The sequence below is a fragment of the Pleurodeles waltl genome, chromosome 1_1, assembly GCF_031143425.1.
Source record: "Pleurodeles waltl isolate 20211129_DDA chromosome 1_1, aPleWal1.hap1.20221129, whole genome shotgun sequence".
Taxonomy (NCBI): Eukaryota; Metazoa; Chordata; class Amphibia; order Caudata; family Salamandridae; genus Pleurodeles; species Pleurodeles waltl.
In genome coordinates this window covers 78,983,523-78,998,483 of record NC_090436.1, presented here as the reverse complement: position 1 = coordinate 78,998,483, position 14,961 = coordinate 78,983,523, and the positions used below count along the sequence as shown (strand labels likewise).

The 14,961-nt window shown below is 43.6% G+C and overlaps 1 long non-coding RNA gene across 1 annotated transcript in view; it reads right to left on the bottom strand.

The window, feature by feature from the left end:
• Window positions 1–717: 717 nt before the first annotated feature.
• The window catches only part of LOC138266555 (uncharacterized), a 90,413-nt gene continuing 76,169 nt past the window's right edge, over window positions 718–14,961 (bottom strand). Inside the window, exon 2 of the long non-coding RNA XR_011199563.1 lies at window positions 718–2,317. This is a non-coding gene — a long non-coding RNA (uncharacterized lncRNA). The remainder of the gene's footprint in view (window positions 2,318–14,961) is intronic.

Sequence of the window (14,961 nt, the reverse complement as noted above, 5' to 3'; positions counted from 1 at the left end):
GGTCATTGGGTTGAAGGTCAATCAGAGGCCAATCATCTACCTCATATCAAGTATGTCACTTATTTAATGCATTACATGGTATGTGAGCCAGCTCACTTATTGGCTATGCTGTCTTATTTTCTTCAAAATGGCCCAGGCAAAGGGGGAATATAAAGTATAAAATGTGATTCTTCAAATCACCTTCTGAGTGTGAAGCTGGTGGAAGACCTGGCATGCATAGGAGACTTGGGCATTACAGATCACAATAGCCTTACTTTGACTACTTTCTAAAAGGGACAGGCCTGTTGGGTGTGTGACTGTCAATTCATCCAGAATTGAGACCTCCCTTCGGACTCACAAACCCTCTTCGAAGACCTATTCTTGAGGTTCAAGCCGCTTCCTAAAGCCTCTAATTAGTTCTGCTGCATATTCTCCAGCTAGAAATCAGGGATCCACTGTAAAGGAAACAATTGAAAGCCTAAAGGTGCGGAGAACACACATTAACAGTGAGAAAGTGAGAATTCTGTAAGATTTTTGCTACATTAAGTCAGAACTAGTGGAAAGTCCATATCATAAAGGAATTAATGTAAGTGCCCTCACTCACAAGTAGTCACTCTCTAATCCACTCATTCATTCACTCCACGACTCCCTCTCACTCACTCAACAGATATACAAATTTCTATTGCACGGCGTAGCCTTACCTCTTTAGAGAATATGAACTGACTCTGTACCAACAAGAACTTTACAATGTGAAGTTCTCAACTTTAGTGAAAATAACAACAGTAGTTAGGTGGACGACATTTAAAAGGACATACGAACAATGTATTTACATACAATGTCTCCAGTTCATCAGGCTTCCAGAAAGTGCCTAAATCCTTACACTCAATGAACATCGACAGACATACATCGCTAGTTGAATTCATGGTGGCTCTCTGCGACGGTACAGTACTAGAGTTGTTTAAAAAAGATTCTCTGTGGATCAAACTCATCTCTGAATAGTTTGAATTTGAGACCACTGAATTTGGGAAGAAGAGTGTGAGGGGCTATGTCACTTCTGAGGACAAAATAACAAATAATTCTCCTCTTCGTTTTCCTTCCATCCTTCTACTAGCTGGAGGCGCAGGATGGCCATGCTGTTGAGGCCATGGTTCAACCCTAAAAAATATGACGTGTTGTTTCTTAAAAAAATAAAACATACTGCATGGGGATAGAAGATCAAATGGTGTAAGGTCTGTCACATCCAAGATGCAATTATGCCTTCCAGCTATGGGGCACGCTTTACATGTCACAGCAAAAATATGACCCCTTTCTGAAATCCCATCAGTGACTCCATAGGACTTTGAAAACTTGCAGTTTACAAAACCCTTCAGTTACACGTAGAACTTAGTAGTAGGTTTTGCCTCTCTGTGGCCCAAGGTAAATGTTGTGGTCTATCCCCGCTGTGGCCACTCCACCTCAAGGCTGAAGGAGGTACTTCCCCTCATTTTTAGTCTGCTCTCCGTCGGAGGAAGGGCTGGATGGTGGGCAGGACGGGGTCCTGCAGGCTTTACAGAGGATGACTACCAAGACGAGGATCAGGAAGGCGATGGCACAGTTGAAGACAATGGCCACCACTGCTCCAGTTGACAGGCCAGAACCCATCGCACATCACCGGTAGCCCTGAGAAAGAGGGGCTCCCTTTCTCCCCCCCCCAGAGGGTGACCTGATCACAAAGAATTCATTGCTGTTGTTCTCTATGGTAAAAATACATTCTCCATCACTCCAACAGAATGTTCGAAACAATGCGCATCTGCATGAACGGTCAACAGAGAGGGCGTGAGAAAGGGCGCATCACACTTCCATGTGGTCAGTGACAGGAGGAAACAAAATTTATTAGGAGCAATAGTTTAATCGATTTTTTTTTTTAATTGAAGAATGTGACATAAAATCTCCTTTTTGCCCAGCATTCTCCCAGCTTTCAGTGCCAGTGCAGTCCAGGCTCTGCCAAGACCAGTCAGTGTTCAGGAATGTTTCCACTGAAATCCACCCCGCCTGTTAAACATGTGACACATTAGTTAAACTCCCATTGCCGCCTCTTGCCTCTAAATGTGTCCTGGGGTGTTCCCAAATTCACAGAAGGTTCACAAATGGCAACAAGGAGGCAAATGATGCTGATGCTGTTTCGTTGCTAAGAGACAGCAATGAACAGTCTCCAGAGATCGAAGGTCAAGTTGCACTTCTTTGCTGCCGTCTCACGCAAGAAGTAATCTTATTGACTGAAGGGCAGGGGTGATGATTCTCAGGTCTTCAGACACAGTTCCCAGGGAGAAGTGGTCTGTACTCGCTTGGATGTATAAACCTATACGAGGAGAAAAACAAACATTCCAGGGATTAGGGGTTGAATCAAAAGTCTTATCAGATTCATAGTCTCAGCTGCCAAGTTCCCCAGTCCATGCGTGATGTGCTGCTCCAATCCAGGTTTTTTTAATTTGAGTTCTGGGACTTGTAGTCCTTCTTTGTAATGGAATAAACAAGAGTACCCGTCCAAGAATTCAAAGAAAAAACCTGGCCTGGAATAGCAGATCACAAATGGACCTGGAAAACTTGGCAGGGCTGCCTAGTTAGCATTTATGAGGGGCACTTTATACTGCACTGTTGATAACATACCCTAGCAAATTTTCTTTTCAATCTCCACCCAATAATCTCTAGATTTTAATTGAAAAATTCAGTGATGTAGCAATGTTGTCAAATGCTCTAATGAAAGCAAGAGCCAGGGACCATCCCCAGCAATGAACACTCCGTATTCCTCGGTTACCCACCATTGTGGAATCAGTACTCCCCTCCTCCCCACATGCCTCCTCCCTACTGAGACCCTCCCTAGCTTCGACGCTGTTCTTGCTGCTAAGAATAGTGCCGGTGCTTCAGTCTAGTCGCACAGAGCTGCTTGCCACACAGCAGGACAGCAGCGACTACTGAGTATGGTACCAGAAGAACAAGATCACTAGTTTGTGTACCTTCCTGCAGTAGGTGAGTCATTCCCCTGGTATTAGAGTCTGCATCTGCAGTAGGTGCATTGACCTACTGAGTTTTCGGGTTCAGACTAGAAGATGTGCTTTGCACGCTACACCTAGATCTCCGAAGTAAGTACAGTTATTTCATTCACATTTATATTTCCAACATAAAACTGCTTATTTACTGTTTTTTTTCCTTTCCGTGTTCATTCCTTTACTGTTACTCTCTGTCCGTCGATTCGAGCTCTAGTTTTAGCAGTGCTGTGGGGCACCGACACTTATTTTTGAGGGGCAGCACTTATTTTTCTGCCTCAAGCAGTTAGTAAGAGCAAAAGATACATATGGGAAAGACGGAGGAAGAGAAAAACAAAAAAGCATCACAATGGGAGTAAGCAGAAAGCTGCAAGAGTGAGCTGAAGGGGCAGGGAGTGGTTGTAAATTGGTTAAAGAGGCCCAAGATCGCTTCGGATTACGCTGCCTCAGTATTCCGTGCTCACATATTTAATTGTAGCAGCTGCGTGTTTCAGAGGAGAGCTTTGGGCACCGGCACGTTTTTATTTACAAATTAAGCACTGAGTTTTAGTCTTCTTGCCTGCAGACTCTTCTTTCTTCACCTTTTCTCCTTCTTATGGTCTGGCTTGACCGCGCAACTGCCACCAGACTACTATGTGAGCATCACTAGAGAGGGGCTTTGACTCCGCCGACATGATAGGAAACAGGAGTACATGTTTTGAGTGGGAAGAAGTTGTGTGCTTCCACAAAAAAATTCTAGCCACCCAGCTGTGATAATTTTATTTATACAGCTGTCTGAACTTGAACTTTTAGGAGCACACACCAGGCACTGTAAAGCTATTCAAGTGTATTAGATAACTAGAAAAATTATAGTGCTTTTCTCTGGCTGCAGCACAAATCGGAGTTGGGCAGTCATTAATCCACATAGATGTTTAGGTCTGGCTTGAAAGTTCAATTGTCACCTGACCTTTTAATCTTAATCAATATTATTCTACATTTCTTTAACCAAATAGATATCCATTCCTATGCTATTCATTGGTAATGCCTTGCATTATCATACAACATTCCTTTAAAGTCAGACCTATAGGCATTGCCAATGCTTGTTTTTTTCTTCTTTTCTCTCTACTTTATCATTTTCTAATCCATTTTCCTAGATCTGTTTCCCTTTTTCCCTTGCTCTTCATTTCTTATTTTCTTTTATCTATCCCTATCCCTTTCTTTTGTCTTCCCTTTTATTTGTTTTTACCCAAATGCCAGGATGCCCACGCAAGGTGGATTTTCGCATGAAAATCGGAGTTTAATGAGTCTTGGTACGAGAGAATAATTTGTACTGAGTCACTCGAGATGGAAAAGCTTGCCTACACAGTGTTACTCAATCACAAAAAAATAAAGAAAGTGTACACTCAGATACAAAATATTCAAGAGGATTACCATCACAAATTTGAGCCCTTTCTTTTTAACCTTGTCTGTTCATGTTTTGCTCTGCCTTTGATTCTATCTTTGTTTCTCTTTTTCTCCCCCCTTTTCTTTCTGTCTCTTCACATTGCATGGGTGCAGTGGTATAGAGCTGTTGATTTTGAGTTTATACCATTGCCCCTGCAGAGTGCACCGGCCTACAGCAGTGCATGCAAAGACCAAGGAGAAATAAGCGATATGTGCAGTCGCCAAACGGGCAGTGTTGGAAAGTGGGCTATTAGTTGTGTGGTCACCTCAAATAATAGCTCCTCAACTGTCCTCAGTGGGAACCAAACACCCTATTGTAACGCTTGACTCTTACTGGGGAGCAAGGGGGTGCAGTCTAAGGTCTACTCAAGAGAAGTGGTGTAGGCTAGGAATCACCAATCATTGGCACACAATATTAACTCTCAAATGATTGTCCAATCAGTAATATTTCTTTGGAAAAGGAGAAGTACATTTATTATGCACACACTACTAAATACTATGCAATAATTTACAAATATACATGGCAGCTGGCACATACTACAGCTGACATTGTACATACACGGGTGACCCCCTAGCGTGGTCACACAAACATATCAAGTGTGTTCAAACAGTCATGGAGTAATAAGAATATTACTTTGGCTTGAATCATTGCTGTAATTGCAATAATGGGGGATCAATAAAACATATGCAGTCATCATGTAAACCCAATAAAAACATTTATCAGAAATAAACTTTGTGTTTGTGCATTCTTTGATATACTTGACATTAGACTGTAATGGTCGGAACAGCATAGTAATGTACCCATACAATCAGCCCCTAGGGGGCATAACCACATGAAAGCAATATGGGGAAAAACATTGCAGTGTAATTGAACATTCAGCCCTTAGAGAGCATAACCCCATGCAATACCATTGCAATGTAATTATTTTAAAAGGCATTACAGTGTAACCATGTATTCAACCTCTGGAGGATGCAGGGCCCACATTTTCAGGCCTTCTAAGCCTCTCAAAATGTTAACATACACCAGGCCTCCAGCAGACAAACTACCCTCAGCTGTAAAGCAAAAGCTCCAGACTTGAGAGAACTTAGATGTGCCTTGAAAAGAGGGAAAGATGATGATTGTGCCCCCTCCCCAACTGAGGGTGGGGATCCAAAAGATACCTTGGATTGAAAGAGGATGTTGTAGTGAACATTTTGGTGGTGGTCCCATCGTCCTAGGACCACCATACGCTGATTTATGGGCAAACATGTAAACTAAATGAAAGGCCATGCAATGTATTATGGGGCGAGTTTCCCGAATGCAGTGAATATTATAGTAGCGAGTCTCCAGCTGAGCCGGGGAGAACCACTCTGAGGTTTTTCTTTAAGTTTTGGCCTGAAATGCAGCCTTGCACCACGTCTTTCCTTTTTCTTTGAAGAGAGAGGGGTGCCTGTTGTTGGATGGCAGCCCGTAGAGCGCACCCATGGCTGCCCTCGCCGACTCCCTGCATGGCCCACACTCCTGCGTGCGGCCGGCAATCTTTCTTTGTGTCTTCCCGCTCCTGCGGGCAGACGCATGCAGGGTTGGCTGGCTCTCTATATCCTGGTGCCCAGTGGTGGGGTCCTGGGTAACACACAATTCACTTGCCTCCTTCTACCCAACCCCCAGCATACGGCTAGAACTTCCAACCTGTCCCTGACTACTTCCTGAAATACCAAAATGACAAAAAGTCAAATCTAAGGAAGGACAGGGAATGAAAAAGGGGGATCTTCAACAGCCAATTTATAATGATAAAAATGTATCAGGCACATCCCAGGTGGCAATGCAGCCTGGAGACAGAAGGCTTCCCTCCCATCCTTCACTGACCAAACTTTACAAAGTCAGCATCACTAGAATGAAAAACAGAGGAGCATTTGAGATACACAAATATCTGAACATCTAACTAGCGCAATACAGTGTTGTCAATCGACACAGGACATGAAAGAATATTCACACATTTCCGCAAAATGAGAAATGTAGAAAAAAAACCTCTGGACAAAACGAAGGACCAGGCTATTAACCACTTTTTCTGGAAAATGCTGTAGGTATGGGCTGAGGTGCAGTAATCACTACAGAAAGGAATCTTAACATATGAGACAGCTAAAATGGTGAACTCCAAAGGGTCAAAAGGAGCTTACTGCACAGCATGCAAGGCTAATGGGATATCCAATATAGAACAGAGGAATGAAGCACAGGCCTGCGATTGGAAAACCTCAGCAGAAAGCAAGACACTAAAGGAGCAAGCTAGAAGAGATCACACATAGGAGAATGGAAAGCCCAAGCAGCAGTTCACTGTACCCTGAAAGTGAAAGATGTTAAACCCAAGAGGAATCCATCCATTAAAAACTCAAGAATTTCCCACAGCTCACAATCTCCCAGGTTGAGACATAACCCGAATAAACATAAGTAATACAGTGCTTGACATAAGATTGTAAGGTAGATAGATGACAATCCAGTTGAAGAGCAGGCACAACCAGGTCAGAGAAGCTTAACCACAGCAAGCTAACCTCCAGACCTCTAGAAGAAGATGATGCAGAGTCTGGATCAGGGGGTGAGAAAGGTGCAGAAACAAGGGGCACACAACTCGTTCCAGCAGGAATTGACCCCTAAGTCAAACTCGAGCTACCAAATTCACTTCTGGCTTTTTTCATTGCATTTTTTCAATACTTTAGATATGGAAGGAATGGTGAAAAAGGCATGCAGGATCCTTTGTGGCCAAGCTAGAGGCAGTGCATACACTCTCCAAGCTTGGGGACAAGGACATACTAAGCAAAACAGAGGAAGAAGAACATCCCCCGGGATAGCAAACAGATCTAAAAGAGAAGACCATGAACTTGCACTTATTTTAATAATTAACTTCTGGTGCTGATAGAAATAAACTTAAGAGTATACTGTGTGACGGAGGCGGTCAGCATGCCCATTATCCTTCATCAAAAGATAAAGGGCCTGATTACGACCTTGATGGATGGGATTCTCTGTCACAAATGTGACAGATATCACACCCGCTGTTTTACAAGTTGCATAGCATATAATGGAACCTGTAATACGGTGAATGGAATATCCATCACGCTTGTGACGGGGTATCCCATCCACCAAGGTCGTAATCAGGCCCAAAGTGTCTTCTGTGATACAGATGAGACTCTGCTCATAGGAGACTTTTCCGAGCCATTGATCATTTCTGATGGTTGATGTAGACCCGGGACACATGATTGACTATCCTCGCTATCAGATGAGGACTCCCCCAAATGGAGAACTAAGAACTGGAAGACCCTCAGAATTGCACACAATTCTCTCCAGCTGGAAGAGCTCAGAGTCTCTGAAAGTGACTACTGATTTTTAGTTGTCAGATCCTCCTAAGTAACTCCCTACCATATCAAAGTGGCATTTCTTGAGAAAACCAGAGGTAATTGGGAAAGATGAGTTCCCTTCAAACATATTTTCTTTGTCAAATCAGTAAGTCAGATACCAAGAGAGAGATGCTCGGAGAGCTCTCGCAGTCTTGAGAAGCTGAATAGCAATGAGCCAGGATGTAAATCACCCGGACCTTCAGATGGAATCGAATTGTGGGTGCCGTGAAACCACGATGAAGTACCCAGGCGCATACCAGGGCAAGAGCCATGTGCAACAAGAATCTCAACTGAGCCTGGAGGTGCACTACCTGACCTTCTGCCAGGCACACCACCTCCAAGTCAAATAAGAAGTGGGTCCTGGTGAACATCAAATCTTGTGAGGGCAGCAGGGGTGACTTCTAGGCATTGTCCGGGAATCTGAAATCTGGCAGTGCCTGACACACCGAAATTGTAGCTTCCTTTGCCTTGGACAAATCAGTCAGCCATCTATGTAGGGGAAAATACTGTGGAAACCACAAGGATGGCAGAGATTGATTGAACATGCAACATATTAGAACCAATAACCAAGCCTCCTCAGTGGCATGTAATTTTTATACTCATCAGCATATCATTGATCTTGTTTGCTTTCAAACCTTGAGTTCTGGTTTACAACCACAAAGAGGAAGACTGTGGGAGATATCTAGGGAGAAATGTGGTGGGTGAAACAACTGCCTACATGGCACCTTAAAAAATAAATGAACCTTTCAGATTGGCATGTTTTCTATGGAAATATGTCCCAATATGTACATATATTATGGTTTCTAGTCAGTAACCTATAAGATCTGACATAACTAGCAAAGATGCAAATGAAATTATAACAATTTGAAAGTTGGATGATCAGCAGCAAATGGACAAGGCAGCGCATAGACATTTACATTGATTACAATTTGTTTGCAGCATTATTAATATATTAATTGGCTACACCAATTATGGGTTTAGATTGGAAACTATATTTTGAAGATCAGCTTTGATATGAAATTACCAGGAACCAATATGGTGGGATACAATTAGAAGGGAGAAAGTTTGAAGACAACATCTGTTTTTGGATAGGACTAGAGAATAATGTGTACATGGTGTTAGTTTATCTGCAATTGTCAGTCATTTTGAGACAACTGACTCCTTGAAAGTATTGGTATAGACCAGAATTGGAAATATTAATACTGGATTCTAAAAGTGGTCAAGTTTACTGTATTAAAAAAGTAGACTCCATAATACTGAGTTTAATCATGCAGGAAATATCAAAACTAAGAAGTATGATGGTGAGAGAATTCTGAAGAATATGAGTGGAAGGTGTGAAAATACACCTTGAATAAAGTTCCAGATTAACTCGAATTTAGTAATATGTGCTGAGAAGGAATTACATCTATGTGCATGACTTGAGCTGCTCTTTAGACAACGCTGATATTTTCATTTGATTTCGGCATAGAATCATTTTAATTGTGCATGCCTTCTTTCAATGTTAAAATGTTTGGTCTTCAATGTTTGAGAAATATTCACAGGAACTTGTTTCCCAATGGGGAATCAGTAGCTACGAAAATTGCTGAAACAAAATCACACTTTTCTGGTGATGAATATACTCAAATAATAGGAAAAAAATACAAAACCCCAGGAATATTAGGTCCAGTCCAGTGTGTTTTTGGCCGTTTTGTGAGAAATAACTAGGACGAATCTGCACTTTGTTGCCACCTGCTTGGAGCAGATGGTAAATGTGCCTGGGGCGCCTCTTCGGCAGTAGCGAAGGTGACTGGAGCAAAGTGGCAGCACAACAGAGCAGGTTTAATTTCAACTGGCACGGAAACTGCTCCGCAGCCCACGTACATGAGTCCAGGCCTGTTGTCCCATGCCCTGAATCGGTGATACTCAAAGTACGGCCTGGGGGCCGCATGCGGACCTCCTGGCCTTCGCATGGGGCCAACCAGCACAACAACTGCACTAGGCTGCTTGATCCAACAGTAACATTGAGAACTAGTAGTGTGGAAAAAGACACTTTTATTGAAACAAGTGAAAATTAACAATCACAAGCCAGGCCTATGAACTTACAAAACTAACTTCTCACTAACTTACTAACCAAAACCTACCCCCTATCCCAACTATCCCACCCACAAAAAGCCCAACCCGCTAAGCCCCTCATTGTTATATCCCCATGTGATGAAGCAGAAAATGAAGGTTTTGATTTATTAACGCATAAACGTAGTGCTGACATAATCGTGTGTGACATTAACCGAATTAATGAAGATTGTACGGGGACAAAATGTGCCCTCAGAGTAGTTTGCCATCATTTATATGCGTGCTTTATAACGTGGTGTATTAGAATTGCACTAATCCAACATAATCATAAACATGTGCTACGATTTGCTTATTTGAAATGTCTTAGCTTAGCATTACTTTAGCGGAGGCTTTGGCCTAGTTGCCTGGTCTCACGGTTTAAATGTTCGTATTTTTCCACTGTGCTATTAAACGTGTATTTCTGCTTGAAGCTGTACTTTTCCACAGAGACTGTTCACATGCTTATCTTAAAGTTGGTGCCAGCATGGCATATTTTCTCTCTAATTCAAGGTCGACTTGCAGGTGCGGACAATGGAGGCTCTGAGAGTAAGCTAACTGAGAAACAATGTTGCAACTTGTGTACCCATCTCCAAGGATAATGTATGCTTAAGTAAAAGCTTGAGAACTGTCGTTTTTGATTGGTCAATTTGAAGCTAACCTATGAACCCTCCAATGGAGACCCTACAGGACTTGAACTGTTGTCTATAAAACCCAGGTGCACGAGAGGGAAGCTCTCTATCTTCGGACATCCCGCCATTTTGACTTCGTAGCTACTATGACCCATTTTGCTGCGACGCCATTTTGAGAGACTTTTGATGCTTTCTCTAGTCGAGAGAAAGAGACTTTAATGATTCTTGCCCTAGAGACTTTAACTTTGATTTGCCCCTTTGCATGAAGTAGTAGCCTTACTTTGCCGCCGTGAGGCAATTGCCCCGTTCACCCCTGCCCCTTTGTCCCGTCCCATGCTGGTCGAGAAACGGTACCTGTGAGACGAAGACTTCATTGATTGCTGATTGGAATTGGTAATTATGAAAGGAAATTGTAAAATTGCATTGTGTTTCTTTTAGGTAACCAACTGCTGATTTTGATAAGGACCCTAGCTAGGAGTTTTCTAAATTGATGTTGCCAAATTGTTTTTGCATGAAGTCCCACATGCTGATGCTAATTTGAGGTTAGATGAGGATTCCATATGTCGCACGATGCAATTGGAGATCTTGTTATGCTGACTAAATGTACGCAATTAGCCCATTACAGATTATCGTATTAGTGCTCTGCATTGCCACTATCGAATGCCTTGTGATTCAAATGCTACATAGATTACATTTGTTTCGACGATATGGACAGCTATTAATGTTCATTTATGTTTATCATTTGGTTTTGAGACACATCTATATTGTGCTAGCTTTGTTAATATAGGGAAATAAATTCACTAACTTTGCAATAAACTGGTGTGGTTATTCCTGGCTGGAAGGTCAGGGTTCGCCGAAATGTATTCTGGATTAATTGTTAAGTGTTATGTTGTTCAAGGTGTTGCTTATGTTCGTTATTGATTATCGATAAGGGGGGATTGATCGATTAAGAGTACAGAGAGTTCCCACTTAGTCAAAAGATTCATCGACCTAAAGAGCATCCGAACGCAGGTAAATTGTTACCCGTTCCGCTCTATCAGTAGATGGTAGCAGCGGACGGTTACGCCTTTTGGGACCCTGTACCATTAGAGTACATGGTGTCGAATTAACGGTTACGCATTTTGAGGCCACATTCGAAAAGTTGAATTAGATTTTTGGATGAAAATAATTGACAAGATGATGATGGGCTAGGTCCACCGCGACTTTCCCGGGATCTCGGAGCTTGCGAATGGAGAGAAAGGAGATGTGGAAACAGCGTCGGCAGTACTAGTGATGGTATGAGTGAAGTTAGGGTTTTGCGCTTGCACAGCTTATTGCCGCAGGGTGTGTGAAAAGGTTGCGAGGATTTTCTTTTTAAGGATAGCGGAGGTGCGACTCCGAGTGTAGAAGTAGAGAAGTCGTCGAACTTCATAGAGTTAGCGGAGGTGCGGCTCCGAGTGTGAGAGTAGGGAAGTCGTCGAACTTCATGTGCGTCTGGCGCTTTGTGCATAAAAAGGTCCACGTGGTTGTTGTTGTTGAGGCGGGCCCTGCGAGGTCAAGAGACTCCGGAGTATGTTGATCCATGTTGTGGTCTGGGCGGTTTAGTAGGATGATCGGGCGTGGTCAACGAGTGGGTACGTGTGTTACAGAGTGAAAGAAACTTCGACTTCGGGCTTTGACAAGATTCTAAGTGCACTAGAACAGATCATTGACAAGTTGAGAGTAGGTCTGCGGGTCAGATTTGCTTGCGAATGTGGGGACTGAGAAAGACGGAATAGCGGCCGAGGCTGGTGAAAGAGATCGAATAGTGGCCGAGGTTAGTGAAAGGTCTCTAAGGTCCTGAAGCGACTGTGTTACCCTTCCTGTAGTAAACCGACAGATCTGTTTTAGTTTTGGTAGCTCGCGATATATGCAAAAAGTTGTTACGGGAGGAACTGAGTGAAGGAGGATTAGCCGCGAGGCTTTGTCAGCCGCAGTGTGTGTGAGTGTGACGTCACTAAGAGCCGCGCTGGGATAGGTTGGTTGGAGAGAAGGGTCGCGCACGGATTGGACGCAGTCCGTGGCACTCGATTGGAAGGGGAAAGGCAGGTGAAGAGTATTCCGGGAATTAAAGTCACCTATTGATTACAAATTTTGTGGAATAAAAGTGACCTATTGAGTATAAACTTTGTGAATTAAAAGACGAGAAATGAAATTCCTTAAAGCATTCAGGAGCGCGATGAAGGGAGAGTCATACATTAAAGCGAGCGTAGGAGAGGAAACGCCGCCCGAGGGTACACCAGCTTACATTGTAATGGAGGAAAAAGGGGTAGCTCCGTGTCTTTGGCTAAAGCAATGGCACAAGTGGACAGAGAAACATGGGAGCGTAGCATTCCCGATACATGGGACATTCAATATAAGGGTCCTAGAGAACTTGAGATTCACGATGTATGACATGAAGGTGCCTCCAAGGCCAGCACAGTTTGAGGCTCTAGCAATCTGGGAACTCATGGCTAGACAGCAACAGAAAAACAAGTTTGAAACAAGGATGAGGAAGGTAGAAAAGACACTAGCGGATGCTAGGTGGGATAATGCGCAGAAGGTGTGGAGGTCAGATGTATTGCAGGGAATAAAATTGTTCCCCGCAATTACTAAGGATGAAGAGGAGACAGGTAAGAAAGCTACCGGTAAGACAGACAGGAAGTGTTCCAAGGACAGAGAGGACGAGGAAAAGTTGAGAAGAGAAGAGGAGTTAGAGGATGAGGAGTTGATAATGCAATTGCTGAACGACCGTCCACCACCTTATGCAGAGAATGGACAAGGTCCAAGTACCAGTTCTGCCCCTCCGGCATCGGTACAGAACAGTGAAACGCAGAATACAGGAGTACCATTGGGATCTAAGGATCCGAGCTTACTGCTCACCCCACAGATACCGCAGGTCAGGAGAATGTATCCAGATGTGCCCGTGTTGAAACCAGCAGAACATTATCAGCCGCAGATGCCAGGGTACTACAGCAGTGACAACAATGGAGGGATGATTCTAGATCCAACCGTAAGGGGCGTACAGAATGGTTACAACCCAACAATGGCACAAGCTGAATCAACTCAGTTTATGATGCCTCAAAAGCAGATGCAGGGAGGAAATGTTCATGCTCAAATGACGGGGAGTCAGATGGGCATGCCGGCAATGATGGCCCATAATATGGGGATGAACATGCCTCAGAATATGGGAAATGGACAAAATCCAGATGCGATATCACTGCCCATTACTGTAGGTCCAGTGGTACCTTTGTATAGTCAGCCTAACTTAGGTATGAGCAGCCAGGGACAAATGCTGCAGAATGGGACAGAAAGAAGGTGCATAGAAAACACTCCAGGGATAACCCCGATAGTGGCTCAGCCAACTGGGTCTGGGTCCTTGATGGAGTTTAGTCCCGTATGCGCTCAATCAACACTGGTGAGGTCGAGCCCCCCACTGATAATACCATTAACATCGAACACTGAAAAGTTGCCGCAACCATCGATGGCAGTCGATGTGAATGCCACACTGATGGGGGTAAATGCGCAACAGCTGACACAGTGGTTCAACAGTCTAAATTCCACACAAAGTTCAGACAGTGGGAAAGGAGACGATTACTTGAGCAGGATGAGGCTGAACATGGAAGCACAAGAATTGGTGGAAGGGAATATGGGTGTGAACAGGTTAGAATCCTACACGGAAGAGGAATTGAGGTATCTATGTCCAAAGATCACGAAAGAGGTAAACAAGGTACATAAAAGTTTGCAGGAAGTAGCAGACAGGAACGGGATTGACATAGGCAAGACGAAACACTTGAGCAGGAGCTATAGGTTGGATTTTGGGACCACAGATTTTGAACACATGAGATCAGCAGGCATGAAGGCACACCTTAGAGAATTGTTGCAAAGTGCCCAAGTGTGGAGGTGCTTAGACAAGTGGGAAAGCAGATGGGTAAAGAGGAAGGATAAGAGGAGGGACAGTGCCACAGAGCACAATGAGAAAGGACCGCAGAGTAATGATACAGTAACTATGTTACCAATGAGGGAGACAGCAGGGGGAAAATTAGTACATGTACCATGGCACAGGAGCGATATTCAGTCCTTTACGAATGATTTTCCCAAACTGAGAGAGAAGCCGATCGAATGGTATCAACAGACTGATAGGTTTGTGAAGCTTGCAAAATGTCTCTGGGAAGACCTGAACACTTTATTTGAGATTGTGGTTCCGGCAGATTTGTGGGAGGATTGCAAAAGAGCTGTAGGTTGGCCGACAAGTGAACCAGAGAGAGACAGAGAGACGGGCGCACCATCACCTATGGTGATGTGTCTGTACTATAAGGTGATTGAACATTTGAAGACGAAGGTTGCCGCGAAAAATGTGGATTGGCAGAAAATTGATCGAACTGCCCAAGAGGCTAAAGAGTCGATTCATAGTTACTATGAGAGGTTGTTGAAGGCGTTCAAGAATTACAGTGGCA